The 20,937-nt window shown below is 44.7% G+C and overlaps 3 pseudogenes; 2 read left to right on the top strand and 1 right to left on the bottom strand.

Annotated features, from left to right (window-relative positions):
- Positions 1-1,623: 1,623 nt before the first annotated feature.
- Positions 1,624-8,255, top strand: LOC123442246 (annotated as a pseudogene).
- A 324-nt stretch (positions 8,256-8,579) lies between these two features.
- On the bottom strand, positions 8,580-8,954 carry LOC123442247 (annotated as a pseudogene).
- A 3,981-nt stretch (positions 8,955-12,935) lies between these two features.
- LOC123442248 lies at positions 12,936-20,611 on the top strand (annotated as a pseudogene).
- The last annotated feature ends 326 nt before the right edge of the window (positions 20,612-20,937 follow it).

The following is a 20,937-nucleotide window of genomic DNA, read 5'->3' on the forward strand; positions in this document are numbered from 1 at the left end:
GAAAGGAAGAAAATAAATAAAATGCAAAAGATAAATTTGCCGAGAGTACCCCACTCGGCAAATGAAAAATAAAACGAAAGAAATGAAGTGTAGAAAAATGAAAGGCTTTTGCTAAGCTCACAACTTGCCAAATGAAAAAAAACAAGTGGAAAAACAAGAGTAAAAAAATAAGAATGCTATATCTACTGCGGCCATCAGGGACACATCTCTAACCATTTGTCGAGTTCTAGGTTCTCAGTTCGAGGTTTCCAAGCCCTTAGTCTTTGCTGGTTTTTTTACCGATGCACTTGGCTTTCTTTAGGTTTGCCAATCTCGATAAAATGGGCAAAGTTCCATACTCCCTTCGTCACGGATTAGAAGGCGTGCATGCAAATTCTCTAGGACCTGGGTGGTTATTGATTGGCTGTGAAATGAGTTAAAAAATAGCATTCACACTACGCATGCATATAGAAATAGTACAACGGAGTTCTAATTAGCTGGTAGGAGTAAATGCAACGCGTCTTAATCTTTGTCTATTTTAGAAACGCACGCAAGTCTAACTGTGCCTTCTAAACCGTGACGGAGGGAGTATTTCGGTAGTGTGTAGCAATAGTAATGGACGTTTGAGTAGGACGTGCCCTCATTGTATAAGGTGGGCACTGGGTTTTTTTTTTGCAAGCATCAGTTGATTCCAATGAGGTTGGAGACGGTGGTGACGTGAGGAGCTCCACGATGAGCATCGACCCTGGCATGGCGCGGCTGAGCCAGGATCTCGTCAAAGACGGCAACGACACTACAAGAAGTAGGGGGGGACGGAGGCGAGGATGTCAAGGCCAAGAGAGGTGCATGCTTAGATGGCTGCCTTTGACAGTGGCAAGCAGAACGATGTGTGTGTGTGTGTGTTGGGGGGGGGGGGGTCGAGGAGAGCATGGGGTGGAAGAAGTCATATGGCAAAGGGTTGGGAGGCGGCACGGCAAGAGGAAAATCAGGCAGGGAAAAAGTAAATAAAGATCGAAGAACAGTTGCCACACGATCTCAGCCATTGGGTAAAGATCCTAAAAAATCCATGACCCTATTTTTTTGTAATGTAGCTGATGAATAGATGGTCATTGAGAGTAGGTTTCAACTCTCGGGTGTCCCTACACCCTCTATGAATAGTAAATTCAAAAATATAAAAAAAAAACTTTGTGACATCAAACATGCTCAAATTTTGTAGGTTCTTGCAAGTTCTAATGCAGAAAAAATATTTGAAGAGCTCTACACAAGAAAATGATTTCGGTAACTTTGAGCACTGAAATCTGAAAATCAAGCATACACCTTTCTTTATATGATATTTCATTATGAAAACTCGCAATAACCTTCAACGTTTGAGCGTATTTGATGTCGCAAAGTTTCAGAATTTTTGAAACTTCTTTTATATCTGATTGAATTTACTGTTCGTAGAGGGGTAGGGACACCGGGGTGCTATCACACCTTTCTCATTTTATATTCCTTTAGATATCCTTTTCTATATTTATATATGTAAAAGTTTGACTTGACTAATCCAAATAGTATTCCTCGTGTCAAGCTTGCAATTGTCTCTAGGGCCTTTGTCCACTCTACTTGAATCAAACTAATAAATAGTTCTCCACCCCAGCATGCATCGTCCTCCATGAGCTGACATGTGTTGATCACTAGCTTAACTCCCTCGGGTTTCTGCTAGCTGCAGCCATGGCCCATGCAAGAAGCATCCTCATACCCACGTACTTCCTGTTTCTAGCCGCCTACACGACTGCTCACGCCGCCGCGCTCTCCTTCGACTACAACTTCACCGTCCCCGGCGACCGCGAGCACCTCAAATTCATCAACGCCTCCTACGCCGGCCGCGCCCGGATCATCCTCACCGACGACAGCTCCAACCTCATCGGCCGCGTCGTGCACCGTAAGCCGGTGCGCCTCTGGGACGACCGCACCGGCAGGACGGCCAGCTTCACCACCAGCTTCCGCTTCGCCATCGTCCAAGACAGCAACATGACAGACAACCTCTCACGAGGGGACGGCATGGCGTTCTTCCTCGGTCCCTTCCCGGCGACGACCCCTCCTCCGGGATCGGACGGCGGCCTCCTCGGGCTCTTCAGCAACCCCAACAGCACGGGCGCCGCCGACTCGCGACGGCCGCCGCACACCCTCGCCGTCGAGTTCGACACGCGCTGGAACGATGGCTGGGACCCCACGAACGAGGACGGACCCGATTACATCGGCATCGACGTCAACGGCATCAGGTCCAACCGGACCAGGAGCCTGCCCCCGTTGAGCCTCCATGGCATCATGTGGGCGAGCGTCACGTACGACGCCGAGTCCAAGGTGATGAAGGTGGCGCTTCGGAAAACCGAGCTGGCCTCCGAGTCCAGCACCACGTACGAGTTCAACGCGACGATGGATCTCAGGGACGACGCCGGCCTTGTACAGGACGCCGCCGTCGGATTCTCGGCGGCCACCGGTGTCCTCTGCGAGTCGCACCAGCTGCTCGCTTGGTCCTTCCACTCAACAGGTAACCCATTTCAAATCTAACGATGTCACCATGCATGAACGAATTTCTAATCTTCCGATCGATAAGGTGTACCAATATGTCACCAGTAATTGTAACACTGGCGAACGTTCCCTGTAACTGTAATAAACCATTTTTACTGTAATAAACCATGCACAAGAACGTTCCCTGTAACAGGCAAGCGAACCATTTTTACTGTTAGTTTTAGACAAGCTTTAAACTCACCAGCCGAGTTTAAACTGTATTAGTTTGATGTTCTCTTTTGCATGTGGCACTCTAAACTCAAGTAATAAACCTACCGTACCCAACTATTATCATAAATCATCCCTAATCTGATGCGACATTCTCATCACCCCATCTGATCGAGCTCCTTCTAGAAGTTACACATCACCAAGCAAGGGTCTTGATTGCATTATTATCGATCTTATCCGCTCGTGCATGACAAAACCTACGACCCTGCTATTGTTGCATGGCAACATCATGTCATCATGTGCACCTGCCCCGGCGCTCACGTCTGTACGGACTACGGACAATCGTCTTCATGCTCAATTGCCAGTCCACATCATGATTCCTAAGATCTCAGAGCTGAGACTGAGGGGACTATGATGAAATCCATATTGTTAATTAGACTAATTTTTAAATGCAACTTCCGTGCTATTGCTTTTTCAATTCAATTTTGATTATGTGAGAAAGAGGAACACATTTTAAGAAAGGAAGAAATTCACTCCCAATGAAGGTACATGCTTGGCTCACATAAACTATGTTTGATATTACGGTCGATTCTTGTAAATCCTAACCCCGTTTACCCAACCCATTTCCTCCTATTTTAGTGGTTCTGTGGATAGTTTTTTTTTTCTTCTTCTTTTTTGTCAATAATTTTATATTATTTAATAGATAATCACATCACAACATCATTTAGCTACCTAAAACTAAGCGCTAACCTCCCAAAGTATCAAAAACAGGAGCAATTTACTCCTTCTCCCATTCTCGCATGCATCGATTGGCTTATGTAAGGTGAAAATTATAGTGAAAAATCAAATAAAATTTGAAAGTTTTAATACATGTAGATTACATGATGAAGTAATTAAAATATGCGTGCATATATTGGTTGCAAAATATTAACATTTCAATGTATGCGCTAAATATCTTTATTTGATTTGCATAATTTGTAGATGGTCATACCTATTGGAAGAATATGTGTATAAACTACAAGATTTAGGATTCATATCTTAACATTTTAAAACAACAATTTTTTCCTTCACAAAGATTGACAAACCCGAACATGATGATTTAGAGAGTTTGGTGAGCATAAAAGAATTAGCTTATATATCAGTCAAGCCAATGTTTCAGGAACGTAAAACGGACTTTCTATATATTTGAAATTTTGTGTAGCATAAACTCTTAGAACTATAGTTAAGCTAGATTTATAAATAGTAGGATAAATAGCAATCTTGACACATGAAAAGAAACATCTAACAAAGTGAGCTAATAAACCCAATAAATGGAGATTATCCCCAATAATTTGTGACTTTATGTAGCCTATTGGTTGGTGTGGACGCCATTCGACTCCGCTCACTAATAGCATACATCAAAGAGTCGAGATCGCATAATTGATTGCGCGGCAGAAACTAATATAAACATAAAGCTTAGGCATCCTCTCGCCATTAGCATACTTAAGTATATATCTTTCAGTACTATAATGTCTTATGTATTAACTTCATTTTGACCCAGACCAAAATGACCCAACACAGAATGTATTAACTTCATTTTGACCCAGACCCTTGCTTGGTGATGTGTAATAAAAACAGAAAGCTTCTTTTCTATTGTGTATGTACGTGAACTAGCTTGTTTCCTGCTGGTCCATCACAAAATGTACCACCTTGTCACGTGCACCTGCATGGACTCTCACGTCCGTACGAGCAATCGTCTTCATCTTCAACTGCCACACATCATGCTTCCTAATATCTTAGAGCTAAGATTGGGGGGGGGGGGGGGGGGGGGTCATGTTGAAATACATGTTGTTATTGATGTTTAAATGCAATTCCATTGTTATTACATTTTCAATTTAAATCTTGGTTATGTGAGAAAGAGGCGAATTTTTTTGAAGGAAGAAATTCACTCCCGGTGAAGCTACTAGTTTGACTCACTTAGACTATGTTTGATATCACAGTGGATTCTTGTAAATCATAATCCCGTTTACCCAAGCCTTTTCCTCCTATTTTAGTGATTGTCTGAATAGGTTTTTTCTTCTTCTTTTTGGCAAAAAATCATAGTATTTTATTAAATAATCACATCACAACATTATTTAGCGAACTAAAACTAGGCCTTAACCTCCAAAAGTACCATACCCTGGAGTAATTTACTCCTTCCCCGGTTCGCACACCCACCGACCGGTTTATTTAGAACAAGATTATGTTGACAGCAAGTCCTAAAACTTTAATATTTCAATACATGTAGTTTACAAGATAAAGTATGTTTGTGTATATATTGGTTACAAATATTAACATTTGTGATGTATGTGGTAAATATCTTTCTTTTCTTTGCATAGTTTGTAGATGGTCATACTTTTTATAAAAATGTGTGTATAAACTACATTATTTCGGATTCATATTCTAACATTTTACAACAACATTTTTTCCATCACAACGGTTGGCAAACCGGGACGTGATGATTTAGAGAGTTTGGCGAGCCTAAAAGAATTAGCTTAATATATGAGCCAAGCCAATGTTTCAGGAAGGAAAATGGACATTCTATATTTTTCAATTTTTGTCTAGGGTAAATTTTCAGAATTATAGTTAAGCTAGATTTATGTTTTTATAATGACCTTACCATTTAGCACAAAAAATACAATAATTGATTGTTATTTTGCTAACAGATCCATCTCACACGGAGACAAAAATGTGGGTGATATTCCTAGCTGTCACGGCAGTTTTGTTAGCCGGTTTACTAGTGGCTCTTCTCTCTCTTATCTATACTACATTTATAAAAAGACCAACACGGTGCCTCGACGGAAATTGTTTGCAAGGTAAACATATGTATCATGGATTTTATTTAGTTATTTGATTAGAAAAGGTTCTCTATCAATTCCCTTCTCTTAACTAACCATGTTATTCGATCATGGAAAAATCAAAGTTGCGAGAAAATTCTCCTACTCTGAGCTGGTAGCGGCGACGGACAACTTCTCGCGAGATAGGAAGATCAGCAAGGGTTCCTTCGGTGACGTGTACAGAGAGTTGCTACCTATGCCGGACCTACGGGAGGTGGCAGTGAAGGAGATGCGGCAGCCAACATTGAAACGGAATCGGAAGAACTATGTGCATTAGATCGAGACCCTATGCCAGCTGCGCCATATATAAGAACCTCCTACAGCTCATTGGCTGGTGCGATGATGGTGGCCGGTTGGTGCTCGTCTACGAGCTCGAACCCAACGGTAGCGTCAGCGACCATCTCCACGACGGCGGTGCTAGCGGCAGAATATTGACATGGCCGTAGAGGTACAATATCCTTCTCGGTATCGCGGACGCCATTGACTACCTCCACAACGGTGCCTATGACTCAACAAAGAGGTACGTGTTGCACCGGGACATAAAGCCCAGCAATGTGATGCTGGGAGAGGGCTTCGAGGCCAAGCTCGGCGACTTTGGACTCGTACGACAGGTCATCCGCCATGGCGGCGGGGGTACTCCTCGGACAACCGTTATCGGGAGCATGGACTACATGGACCCCAACTACATTGAGCTCGGCACGCTGAGCCCCGCCTCTGATATATACAGCTTCGGGTTGGTGCTGCTGGAGGTGGTCACTGGGGTGAGACTCAGCCTGGACGTACCGAGCGGGCTTCGTGGCCTGCTCGTGGACCGTTCGGTCCGAGCCGGCTCAGTCCAGGCCCGACCACAAAAACCGTCCGGTCCGGTCCCTCAAAACAAGACCGAAATTTGCTCGGTCCGGTCCGGTTAAAGCCCGGTCCGACCGAGCGGACCGAACAGCTCACCGGCGGCATGGCGAGGCATGGCGGGGGCATGCTGGAGGCATGGCGGGGGCGTGCTGGAGGAGTGCCGGGGGCGTGCTGGAGGTGTGGCGGCTCAGGCGTGGCGGGGGAGATGTGCTATGCCGCCGCCGCCGTCCAGAGCACGAGATGGAGGAGGACGCGGCCACTGTCCTTTCCAGGACGAACCACCATGTACAGGAGCTTCGCAAGCATCGGATCTCCTCCCCCCCGTAACAAATCGATGGGATTCGCCGCGAGTCAGTCGGGATCTTGCTCCATCTCCAGCTTCGGCCGTCGCCGTTCGTCGTCGATTCCGTCGCCGTCGCTGCTTCTCCGACCTCCCCGACCTCGGTATCGAGCTCTACATGAGTGCCCGCACCTATTCCCTCTGTCTCCGCTTCCGATTACGACCTATAGCCTTTGATAGCCGATACCATGGTCACCACCTCGCCGCCGGTGAGCTGTTGGCCGGTCCGCCGGTCCGGCCCGGGCTTTTGCCTCGCCGGTGCGGTCCCTGAAAAAAGGACCGCCAGCCTACTCGGTCCGGTCCGGACCGGACCGCCGGCGGCCGGTCCAAACGTCGGCTCGGACCGGGACCGGACCGGCCCGGACCGTGTCCACCCTGAGGTGAGACCGTCTATCCCGGGAACGGCGGCACATCGGAACACCCTCATCGCCGCCGTCACAGAGTCTCACAGCAGAAAAGCCATCCTCGAGATGGTAGATGAGCGGCTGAAAGGGGAGTTGAATCAGTGGTGGTGGCAGATGGAGCGTGTCATGGTCACCGGACTGACATGTGTTGACCCGGCGCGTGATGAGCGACCATCAATCAAAGATGTCATCGACCTGCTCTCCAAGCACGAGCAATCTCCTACATCCAGCCGTTACATGAGAGATGCTTCAATGAGGCCCAGGGATCGATTTCCTTTCATACTAACTAGGAATGTGGCTCTCGCAAATGCAAAGGTAACATCTTTAGCATATTGAACATGACCGTGAAATAAATTTATGACTTCATAGATATTAAATATGTGGAATTTTAAATCATATGGCTCAGTAGGCGTGTACAAGATCATGTTAAGTAAAAGAACTCTAGTGTGGTAACTATTTTGAATTATGTTAATTTGTGGGCAATAATAGTTGTAACATTTCCGAAAAGACCACGTCACTATACTACGAAACTTCGTCTATTCTTAAAGTAGGTAGTGCTATTGTGATGTGTTTTTATGAGAGAGCCTCCAGCATACGGAGACAACTGATACGTGTAGGGGCAGTGGCGGAGCGTGAACCAAATATTTTTGGGAGGATAATGACTGAATACGACATAGAAAAGGCTAGGGAGATCAAAGAGACTAGAGGATAAGTAGAGCGATTAGGTGAAGGATAAACTTATTTGGCAGAATTTCTTCTACCAGGGGGGGGGGGCAAGGCCCCTGATTGTTCCCAAGACGCTCAGCCATTAGGTAGGGGTAGGTACCGATCGAGTGCCCACTAGTCCAAATCTAGGGCGTGAGAGAAATACTGGGCTGATATATATTACTTTCAGCATAATTGTGTATATTGTGTCTAGGAGACTGGGACCCTCCATTTGGGGATATATTGTGTATAGAAGCTGGGCATAGGTTGGGAAAATAGAAAACAAAAACAAGCGTGACATGTTGGATCTTCAATGGATTTAAAAATGTTCAGAGATTTTATAAATAACGTTCATTAATTTAAAATGTGTGTTAACAGTTAAAAACTGTTCGTGTAATTTTTTAGAAGTGTTCATGAGTTTCAAAAATTGTTCACGTAATATTTTAGAAGTGTTCACGAGTTCAAAAAATTGTTCATGTAATTTTAGAAGTGCTCACACATGTATTCATACAAAAAATCATGTACTTTATATGTTGCATTTTCTCATGTTGTATATTCTTCAGATTATCTCTTTTGATTTTACACCTATGACAGCAAAACTTACAACATTTTCCTGTAGAAATGATCCACCATCATACCCCTAATTTTATGCCTAAACTTCTGCCTTTTGTATCTCGATCTACATTATTCGGCTTTGCCACGAAGAGAAGCACATCATCCATCGGTTACCTACTCGCTAGAGGAGCGGTTCACGTATTCCTGAACCATCGCCCCAAAGGCCAACGACCTTCCCATCAGCTTGGATGGAGCATCAAACTCTTTCACTAAACCTGAAACAGTAAAATACATATAGAACAAAAACAGAAGCGCAATTTCTTTGTTGAAAAAAGACTCTTGAAGAAGCTAGAAGTAGATCATTATCCGTGTAATGCCAAAGCGTACCTGCATCCAACACAAGAACTCTGTCACTGTCCATGACAGTTGGGACTTGGGACACGATGAGCAATGCCCGCTGCTGACAGTGCACTCTCGGAACTCCTCCCGTATGATCCTCTGGATGGCCGCATCTGTCTGGGTCTCGACAAAAGCGGTCGCCTCATCCATGAACTGGATCTGGCTGCGCTTCAATATGACTCGGCCGAAGCAGAGAAACTGTCTCTGTCCCACGCTCCAATTCTCCCCCATGTCGGCGACTACAAACAACAAGCAACAAGTATTTGTCCGCCTTTATTACCAAATAATAGGAAATGTCCTAGATTGCACTGAAAATCATCAATTTTTGGCAGTAATCGATAATAACAATGTCAGACACGGAGGGGTGAGCAGGGGTCATACTCATACCCCTGCCAATCGCTCGCCCCCCTCAATTATTTGTACCAGGTAGTGTGTATGTGCTATTACTATATGTCTAACGGCCGCAGCTATTTACATAATTAGCCCATATTGTATAAATAATTATTGAATCAACAACAAAATGGAGAAGCCCAATAGCCCATATATTGTATAAATAATTACTGAATCATGCATGTACGGGCTGTGGATGGCTATTACATTGCTGCGGTCGAGTTTTTAATCCATCGGATACGGCTAGATGCTGGGTGAGCAGGATAGATGGAGGTATACCACACACTACTAGCATACAGACATTAGTTATTAGTACCACCTTTCTAAAAATAGTTAAAGTTTATGTCTGTCCTTGGTGAACTTGTTTGAATTTGATCATATTTATAGAAAAATGTGATACGATATGTTCCCTCGGTTTCACAATATAAGGTACATAGCATGAATATTTTCTGAAGATTTTAATTTTCAGGCATCGATATATTTTCTATAAACATGCTCAAGCTTGAAGAATTTTGAATTATGATAAACCTAAAACTCCAATTATTTAGGAATGATGGAAATATATGTTTAATATACATAAGAACCTTATTTGCTCAATTAATGTTTCACATGAAACCATAGTTTTAAATAGCGGGCTACGACAAATAGCGGCGAGCCTCTAAATCAGCTATAGCGTGCTATAACGGCATATTTGTACAAGATACCATTTAGCGGCACCCTGCTGAAAAGGCTATAGCGAGGCTATAGCGGGGCCATAGCGGGCTATTTAAAACTATGCATGAAACAGTAAATTTGTCTAGTAGTAATTATGTATATCTTTCATATTAGTCAAAGGTGAAGTGAAAGACAACAACAAACTAATGGGGTGAATACTTTCTCAAACCAATTGCTTCATCTTCAAGCTCCAACCTTCTTGCCGAGAATTATCTTTTTTTTTTGTAGTTTCAAAACAAAAAAATTATGCTTAATCATCGATGCTATCATTGCACTTAATATACTGTGATATTTCATCTTTTATGTCAACAATAGTATTTCGCCCCCCTCATGTTCAAATCCTGGCTCCGCTCTTGTTTGGTTCCCCTCTGGCAAATATATATATTACCATTTGATGGACCTGTATCTATGCAAGGATTGAATTTGTGTATTTCAAGATCAATATGACTATTGGATCCGAGCAAAGAAGCAAATCCAAATCGTCTTTGAAGGGCTCGCTCAAACAGAAGGTAGAGGCATGAAGCTGAATGGCGTGCTCAGCCGTGAGGTCGTCCTACAAAAGCATATAGATGAAAATTGATCTCGTAAAAGCTTGCGGGGATGTAGGAGTCTTTCGCAGTGTGCTTTGCATTTTCCCGTACTAGTTTATTTCTACACCCCACTTGACTCATTCATATTTCACATTGGATGCAGTGGTTTATCAATAACTGTGTTTCCTGACACCCTGCATGAATAGTAAATTCACAAAAAATAGAAAACAAATAAAAAAATCTGAAAATTTGCAACGTCAAATATGATCAAACTATGTAGGTGCTTGTAAAGTTTTCATGCCAAAACCATTCGAGGAGCTCTACACAAAAAAAAAATTAGTGCTTGAAGTTTTGAGCACACATTTAGAACTAAAATATGAAACTTGTGTGTACACCTTTCTTAACATAATATTTTATTATAAAAACATGCAAGAACCTATAAAGTTGGACCATATTTGATGTCACAATTTTTCTGATTTTCTGTAATTTACTGTTCGTATGGGGTGTGGAAGTTATCACAACTTTCTCACAGACCTCGATCACAACGTTGCAGCTCAGCCAGCAACAAAGAATGAAGTAATCAACGTCACTTTCTTAGCTAGCTGGACATAATTAAACTTGGAAAGATGATCACAAGAACGTAACGCCGACGTTGATGCCGACCTTTGATCGATCAGTAAGCACTTCCCAAGCCAGCCCTCTACAGCCATTCTATGCATATAAGGAGACCCGTTTTTGGGTTCCCAAGCCAGCCCTCACCCTCGTTCATGCCATGGCAACACCTCCCTCCTCACACCTCCTCGAGGGCTGCCGTCCGGAGCTGTGGCTGCCGCCGAAGTGGAGCGACGAAGCAGAGAGAGGGAGGAAGTGGGAGGTGGAGGACATGGCAAGTGGCAACGCCCTCGCCCTCGTCTTCACTCCTCCTTGAGGGCCGCCCTCCGGGCCTATGGCCGCTGCCTGAGTGGAAGAAGAAGGCGAAGCCACAGGAGGTAACCAGAGACTGGGCGGAGCTGCCGCGCGATGCGCTGCTACTGGTGCTCGAGAAACTGCAACAGGTCGACGTTCTCCTAGGGGCCGAGCTGGTGTGCCGTCCCTGGCACCGGGCTACCCGGGACGAGCCGTCGTTGTGGCGCTGCATCGACCTGCGGTTCAGCCATCTCCCCGACCACTCCTCTTACCGTTTCCTCCCATGGGCCACGCCGCCATCCGGCGCAGCCGAGGGAGCTGCGAGGCGCTGTACAGTGAGGATGTCATCGATGAAGAGGCCATATCCCTTCTCAAAGAGTCGTAAGTGCTTCTCTTCGCTTACTACACGAGTCATGAGACATGGTATTCTTATAGCCAAACGGGCCGTGCTTTCTGGAACGGCCCCGAGGCACGGCGGCCCGGCACGCCACGGGTCAGGCACGGCACGGGTTAATCACGCCGTGTCAGGCACGCAGCCCGCCTCGGGTCATGCCTGGGTCTAAAAGCTGGGCACGCGGGCCGGTACGGCATGACCCGTTTATTGTTTTTATTATTTATTTATTTATATAAGATAAAAACATAGCTCAACAGACTTAAATCGGTCCAAAAAACAGGCCAATGTATCAAAATCGATCCAAAAACAGCCGAACAAGTCCAAATCGACCCAAATAACAGCCGAAAATGCTAAAAGCGTAGGAGGCTAGCGGGTCTGGCGTGTCGATGGACCGGCCCGTATAGCCCCGTGCCGTGTTTGGGCTGGGAGGCTGCGCACGTGGGCGAGCACGACACGGCCCGGCTAATATTCGTGCCTGGGCGGGCCGTGCCGGGCCGACGGACCGGCCGTATATCCCGCGTGTCGTGCCTGGGCCGGGAGGCTGCGCACGTGGGCCAGCACGACACGGCCCGGCTAATACCCGTTTGGCCAGGACTGGTTCGGTGTCATCCTCCTTTCCGGAAAAAAACTAATAAGTAATACTCTAACACTGCATCCTCTTTTCATAAATACATGTAACTAAACCTTACTAACTTTCACTCTTCATTGCGAAAATAATATCTCTCCATTTATTATAAAAAAACATATTCATTATGTTGTAAATCTGTAAGTTTGAGTAATTTGGATCAGAATTATATACATTAATTTTTATTTGCAGGGCGCTCTCCTTGAAGAGTCTTCGACTAATCAATTGTGTATGGATCAATGATAGGATCAGTCATAACATGTCACATTTGGTTATGCTTGAGGAGCTAGAGATCTCAAACTGTAGTTTCAGCACGTTCTCTTCCATATGCGTTGCGGTTGGATACTCTTGCCCGCGCGTGAAGCGCTTTCGTCTCATCAGTTTCTGCTTCATTAAACGGCCCGTCTGGGGCCCGATTGACAGCCAAGTTGGGGGGATCACCATGATGCATGGGCTGCGTTCGTTGCAGCTCTTTGCTCAGACTATTAGCACTGCTGGTTTGACAGCCGTCCTCCATATATAGCTGCGTCCAAATAGTTTCTCTTGACATTCGCCATTGTTTCCATGTTGAGATGGGAGATGAGTTAATGTCAAGGTGTTCTAGGTTTGAGACTTTGAGGCTCCCACATGATTCTACCGACGACTACGATCTTGAGTTTTCCGCCCCAGATATGAGCACTGAGAGCCCACGACCTAGACGCGTATGCAGTTACGGGGACGAGGGCGGACCCTTTTGGGATGATTCATATTAGTGTGGCCAAAGACCAAACTGCATTAGGGATTTAGAGTTTGTTGGAACTCAGCCCTCAGGATCGATTACATTAAATCACGACAAACACGCGCACACAAAATCTTGTATCCAAGGGCCCTTGTCGTGCCCTAATTTTCTCTCTTTATTTTCTTCTTTTTAGCTCAACTCAAGGTATTAAGACTGGAGCTCCTCGTGCACATATATATGCAAGAGTAGCCGACCCAAGAAATACCTAGGCCTACACGTACTTGGTCTTGAGTCCAAACCGGACTCAACCTGCACTTTCCTAATCAAGCTAATTACACCGACACGTGAAACTCAAACTCTAAACCGGACACATACAATAGCCAATTATACTAATCTTAGCTGGACTAGGATAACTCACGCCATGCAAGCCACGCAACCTAATTAAGTCTAACACAAATCAAATCTAATTCTAGATTATTCCTAACAATCTCTCCCTAATCTTCACTTGCCATCTTCTTAGTGTTCCGTCTTGTCTTGACTCGTTGTTGACTCGTGACTTGTCGACACATCGACTAAACCGTCGTATCCGTACATTGAGTATGACCCGTCTGGAAACATGTAGAACCTCCTTGCTCTACAGTATTGTGCCACCGCCATTGCTTGGCCGCTGCCTTGCACTCAGTCCGCACCATACTCCTTGTACTTGCTTGCAGTAGATCCACTCTCCACTGCTTGCACATCTCCTCGTTTTACGATGGCATCGCCTACCATCGTCCGCCTTCGGCATCACACCGAATCCACACTGGCCGCAACCAGGGCGCTCCACGGGGACATGGATATGACTCACGGAACACCGTGCACACTCCTTGAACTCTAACAAATCATCACCAAGATGAGCACTTGGACATGACGACGCCGACGACTCACTGACACGACGACCGAGATGTGCAAACCCGCACGACTCCTTGACTCATCTAACACTCCGGGACGACGATCTTGACGACTTTTCGGCACCGTGCGTCGGCACCACCGCTCCCCGTCAACGATCATCTTCCACCGCCTTGCCGAAGACAGCCCGCCGTCCCTCCTTGTGGCTTCGCCGAACGACGATCTCCTCAACATCCTCATCTGTCGCTGCACGAACGGCTATTGCCTGCTGCTCCTCGTCGTTGCACCACCCAGCGACCATATCGCCTGCCCCGAGGCGCTAGTCGGATCGCCTCCCCGGGGCAAGCACAACTACACCTCGACCTTGCTCTGATACCAAATGTTGAAACTCGCCCACGGGATCGATTACATTATATCACGACAAACACGCGCACACAAAATCTTGTAGCCAAGGGACCTTGTCGTGCCCTAATTTTCCCTCTTTGTTTTCTTCTTTTTAGCTCAACTCAAGGTACTAAGACTGAAGCCCCTCGTGCACATATGTTAGAGCATATATATCCATATGTGGTTTTGGTAATTGATGACAATTCCTATGGACTAATGGTTGCCTTAAGTTACATTTATAGGATTTGTTCATAGGCACTTCTTGAAGTCCATCTGTTGGGTTCAAGGAGTTTATATGATGACCAAGATGGTATTCAAGGTATTATCCAAAGAATGGTCATAGAGACACATGGTTGATCAAGATCTCAGACAAAAAGTAAATCAAGATGATCAACACACAAAGCGTACAAGATGTACCGAGAGGGATCAAGTGATCCCATGGTATGGTAAGCATTGTCCATTACGTGTTTGTGTACTAACCCATGGTCTTCGTGAGAGTTCTATGTGGCGGTTAGGTGTGTTTCCATGGGCTTGCGTCAAAAGGAAGATCTCATACAACCCATGAAGTATAACGTCAAGTTGTGATCGTCATCAAGATTGCGATGTGCAAGTTCAAGTGGATCAGCACGAAGATATCATGCTTGAAGCTTGCCGTCCATTGTGGTGGCAATGGACTTGTGAAGATATGCTGAAGGGTGGCTCACCCATAGTGAGTATGGGGGAGCAATCAACTAGTCTTCATCAAGCCAACGCAATCAAGAAAGGTGGTCCATCTTGAGGAAGCCAAGATCATCATCATCTAGCTCAAGAGGACGAGGTGCAAGGTATAGGTTTGTCCTTGATAGGTTTTCTGTTTAGGATAGATTGTTGTACTATCAAGGGGGGCTCTCAAGTGAGTAGCTTGATCATATCGTTCGTTGAGAGCTCAAACCATTTGCATCCTTGCATCATACTTCTTGGTTCTTGTTTGGTGTTTCTCTTTGTGAGTTTTAGAGCTTATGGTCATCTTCGTGACAAGCTCGAGTTCTTCGAAAACGGAGTCCATATGCATCTACTATGATGTTTTCGATGTTGGAGTTTTTGCCGGTTCTTCATTCATAGAGGACTCACATCTCTATCGCTGTTTGGATAGCTCTTGTCGTCCTGAATCCAACAAGCTTGGGTTTGCTCGATTCAGAGCTCGTATGCGAAAGTTATGGCTGTTTCAGTGGCGAGCGGTAGTACCGCTGAACCTAGCGGTAGTACCGCTAGAGTTGGCGGTAGTACCGCTGGCCCTAGCGGTAATACCGCTAGAGCTGGCGGTAGTACCGCTATCCCAATGGTAGTACCGCCCCTGGCCAGCGTTAGTACCGCTCCAAGTTTTTAGTACCGTCATCTTTGCGGTTGTACTGCGTCGGACATTTTGGCGAAGACTTTCTTGGCGGTGGTTGGCCCGGTAGTATCTTTGCGCTACCATGGGCTCAGCGGTAGTACCGCTGCAGCCAGCGGTGGTACCGCTGGAGGGTCAGCGGTAGTACCGCTGCAGCCAGCGGTGGTACCGCCGGAGGGTCAGCGGTAGTACCGCTGCAGCCAGCGGTGGTACCGCCGGAGGGTCAGCGGTAGTACCGCTGGGCTCGGGCTGTAAGTGGGGGTAACGGTCTGATTCCTTCCCCCACTATATAAAGGGGGTCTTCTTCCCCCTTGGCCTTATCTATCCATTCAGCTCTTGTTCTACCTCCAATCCGAAACCGCACATGAGAATAAGAAATTGGAGGGGGAAGAAAATTGTAGTTGTTCGACAGGAGAGCGTGCAAATTTATTATAGAAAAAAAAATCATCATATGGACAATTAGCTCCACTCTTGTCATAGTAGATTGCAGATGTTGATATGAGGATTCAGGAATTTATATACATTAACATTGCAAAGTTTTTCAGTTTTTCAAATCAGTTTAGTACTTTTTTGCCTGACAAACATATTGTATTTTGTCTTCGATATAGGTTAGCATATGTGGGAGCACAACATGTGTCAGTCAGACAACTTGGATTAGAAATGGAACCATTCAAGAGAACATCTTATTTGGACAACCAATGCATCTAGAAAAGTACAGGGAAATCATACATGCTTGTTGCTTAGAAAAAGATCTAGAAATGATGGAGTTCGGCGATCAGACTGAAATAGGGGAGCGTGGGATCAACCTCAGTGGTGGCCAGAAACAACGCATCCAGCTGGCTAAAGCAGTTTATCAAGACTGTGATATATATCTTCTTGATGACATATTCAGTGCGGTCGATGCTCATACTGGCTCAGCTATATTCAAGGTAAATATTATCTATTTTGTACTAATAATGGACAGGTGACAAACCCTCTAAAGAAATGTAGGTACTTTAACCGGTTATTAAACAGCACACTAACACTTAGTCCTCTTCAGCAGGAATGTCTCAAGGGCATACTGAAGAGCAAGACTGTTTTGCTTGTTACTCACCAAGTGGATTTCTTACAAAATGTGGATACCATATTCGTAAGTTTTATTTTTCAACTGTCGGATTGACTTTGGAGAAAATAGAGTATACATATATTCTTGCTTCAGAAATGAAGTGATTACAGAGCATCACTTGGAATGTTTTTTTCTTTGGTTCAGTAAGTAGAGAAAGAACAACTAAAATCTTCATACCTATGGTTCCTAAAAAAATTCTTTAATTGTATGTTTAGTTGTGTTTACCTGCCAACATATGCCACACTTATGGTACTATGAAAGATAGCACGGTGGTAAAAAAATTTAAAAGATAGCACGGTGATGATATCAACAGATAACAAAGATGAAACTGTATTAACTTGTGTGTGAACATGCAGGTAATGAAAAATGGTGGGATTATTCAATCAGGCAATTACGGGGATTTACTAGATTCGTGTTCAGATTTTGTGGCTCTTGTTGCTGCTCATCACAGTTCCATGGAAGCATCTGGGGTGCAAGGCCACAATATTCAGAACACTGAGAATTGTCCAGCCACCACGATGTCACAGGAGACCCCTTCTGCTAACTCCAACTCGAGTAATGAAAACAGCGATACAAATGCTGTTGTGCCGAGCAAAGAAGTAGGTTCGTCGAAACTGATCCAGGAAGAGGAGAAGGGGAGTGGACGAGTAAGCTGGCATGTGTACAAGCTATACGTCACGCAAGCTTGGGGCTGGTGGGGAGTTCTGCTCATTCTAGCTTTGTCAGTGCTGTCAGAGGGATCTACAATGGCAAGTAACTACTGGATGTCGTATGAAACATTAGGGGGCACCATATTTGATATCTCAAAGTTTCTTCGTGTCTATGTTTTGATAGTCGCTGTTTCGATTGTGTTTGAATTTATCGCCTTTATTTTCCAAGCATTTCTGGGACTTAAGTCAGCCCAGGCCTTTTTCAGCAAGATGTTAGACAGCATTCTGCGAGCTCCGATGTCGTTTTTTGACACCACTCCTTCTGGACGGATCCTAAGCCGGGTATGTCTTCTGAGGCCATAGATCTAATTTTTTTACCCGTCCTGTATATAGATAGAATCATGTGTGTATTCTTTTTTCAGGCATCAGAGGACCAGACTAAACTAGACGTATACCTTTTATTCTATATGGGTGCCGGCATATCGATGTGCATTTCATTGGCGAGCAGCATTGCAGTTACCTGCCAAGTAGCATGGCCGTCAGTCATAGCAGTGCTTCCCCTACTGCTTCTGAACATTTGGTACCGGGTACAATCCAGCTACTACAATGCATCTTAATTAGAGACTGATATCATTCTTCATATCACTAAACCTTAACTGAAACATGGCAAAAACTTTTTTTTTAATTATTTTCCAGAATTGTTATATTGCAACATCCCGAGAGCTAACTCGTCTTCAAGGAGTAACAAAGGCACAGGTTATTGATCACCTCACGGAGAGCTTTTCGAGCTCTCCAATTATAAGGTGTTTCCGGAAAGAGTATGAATTTTATCAGAAAAACTTGGACATGGTAGATTCGAATTTGCGCATGTCTTTCCATAATTATGCAGCCAATAGGTGGTTTGGGTTTCGCTTGGAGCTAATCGGCACACTTGTGTTGTCTATAACTGCTTTTCTCATGATCAGTTTGCCGAGCAATTTCATCAAGAAAGGTATTATCAAGTCTCCGTCAACTGAGTATTTATAGAATTGCTTTTCATAGGACAGAGTAGAATTTATGGCCCTCATGTTCTATATGTTTCCTTGGTCTAAATTTACTTGTTTCCTTGAATCCGTTATCAACTCTATAAGAAATCGAATCTTGTGCAAACTGTTAAGCATGGAAGGTATGTGAAAACTGAAGTTGCAACTGATTGAGTAATAAAACATACTGTCATATTGAATTATTCATTCATGTCGCACCCAATTACATTATGTCACAGAACTAGAGTAATCAGTATCGCAATCCAGAGACCCACCATCGAACCAGATTCTTAGGAAGTGACTGACCATGAGCCGAGTGAACTATGAATCTGATAAATCTCATGTTACACAAGAACAATCAACTCATTTAGCAGAAAAATCAGGTATTGAGATTGTAACACATTCATACCTGTAATAAACTACTCCCTCTGTCCCATATATAACAGTGTTTTGATACTACACTAGTGTCAAAAACGCTCTTATATTATGGGATGGAGGGAGTAGTTCGTGCAACTGGGCAAACTGTCTTAATTTTCCGCCTTTCTGGCTCTGTATAATTATGTGTGGCCTTCAAATGCCTTATGACATTCCTTCATTGATATTTACTGTTTATAATGTAGAATTTGTGGGAAATGTCTATCCTACGGTCTTTCTCTCAACTCGTTGGTGTACCATGCAATTTCCATAAGTTGTATGATAGAAAATGATATGGTATGTGTGGAAAGGGTGAATCACTCTTCCTTCTGAGGCAGCAGTTTCTCTGCGTTCCTCGCCAAATTGGCTCCGACGAGGAGACATTGACATAAAGGATCTAGAGGTCAGCAATTCTTCTTTTCTTTTCTTGATTCTTGGTTCTTCCTTTAGCAAGCTTCTTTTTGTAAGCTACTATTCTCTAGGTGACTGATAGAAATGAGCCACAAAATGCTGTTGTTTTCAGGTCAGGTATAGACCAAACACACCTCTAATCTTGAAAGGCATTACGATAAGCATCCGCAGTGGTAAAAAGATTGGCGTTGTGGGAAGGACCGGCAGTGGCAAGTCAACTTTGATCCAGGCGTTGTTCAGGCTTGTGGAGCCGGCGAAAGGCCAGATGATCGTTGACGGAGTCGACATTTGCACTCTGGGCCTTCATGACCTGAGGTCTTGCTTCGGTGTGATTCCTCACGAGCCCGCGCTCTTCGAAGGAACCGTGAGAAGCAACATTGACCCAGTTGGGCAGTATTCTGAGGCTGAGATATGGCAGGTAACAGGGTATAGCCGATGTGTGTTTCAATACATGAACTTCCCTTTTGACACGCTGAGTAATTCACTATTTTTCTGTTGACCTTAATATGTTTGTTCGTATATATGCAGGCCCTTGAGCATTGCCAGCTGAGAGATACAATAGCTGCAAAGCCTGAGAAGCTTGACGCACTAGGTATGATATGATTCCTTACCATATGGAAATCTTGATCCTTTGTAGGATCATGACTAGGTGGTCCATAGATACAAGTCTGTTAGATAAAATAACTTTTTTTTGGTGTGTGTCAGTGGTTATCAGAAATTACAACACAAGTTTGATGATTCTTAGTGCAATGTAGGCATTCATTTCATGTTCTTTAGTGACAACAGGAACTTATTGTTTGTCTGCAGTTGCGGACATGGGGGAGAACTGGAGCGTGGGGCAGCGACAACTCCTGTGCTTGGGCCGTGTCATACTGAAGCGCAGCCGGGTGCTATTCATGGACGAGGCCACCGCCTCTGTCGACTCCCAGACAGACACAGTCATCCAGAGGATCATCCGGGAGGAATTCCGTGAGTGCACTGTCATCAGCATTGCTCATCGTGTCCCGACCGTCATGGACAGCGACAGAGTTCTGGTGCTGGATGTAGGTAGGCTGCGCCCCTTTTCTGTTACATACACGATTGAATCATACTATGTGTTTCTCGTGTCTTCCACACAAGGAGACTGAATCATGTATGTATTTTTCTGTTTCAGGGTTAGTGAAAGAGTTTGATGCTCCATCCAAGCTGATGGGAAGGCCGTCAGTTTTCGGGGCGATGGTTCAGGAGTACTCGAGCCGCTCGTCGCAGGCAACCGACTGATGATGTGCATGTCTACCTAGCAAAGGAAATAACATAGATAAGATCTTCCTCGCGAAAAAAAAACATAGATCAAGATTCAAGATGAGAAGGTTCAGAAAAATAAGCAGTCGTAGGAAAAAATGAATTCTAGAGTGAAATATGTAAAGTATGCAGCCGTAGGACAATGAGCATATCTGAGTTCAGTATGCCTAACAGATATAGAGGATATCTCTGAACTTCCCTAATCTCTACAGTTTGTGCATCGCTGGCACTGCGCCTGCGCTACCATGTTAGGCGCTCCAGAATCAAGATCCAGGGCTCGAGGTCGCTTTTAGCCATCACTCAGACGTGTGGCTTTTCCGGCTGCGTGAGGA

The sequence above is a fragment of the Hordeum vulgare genome, chromosome 3H (genome assembly GCF_904849725.1).
Source record: "Hordeum vulgare subsp. vulgare chromosome 3H, MorexV3_pseudomolecules_assembly, whole genome shotgun sequence".
Lineage (NCBI taxonomy): Eukaryota > Viridiplantae > Streptophyta > Magnoliopsida > Poales > Poaceae > Hordeum > Hordeum vulgare.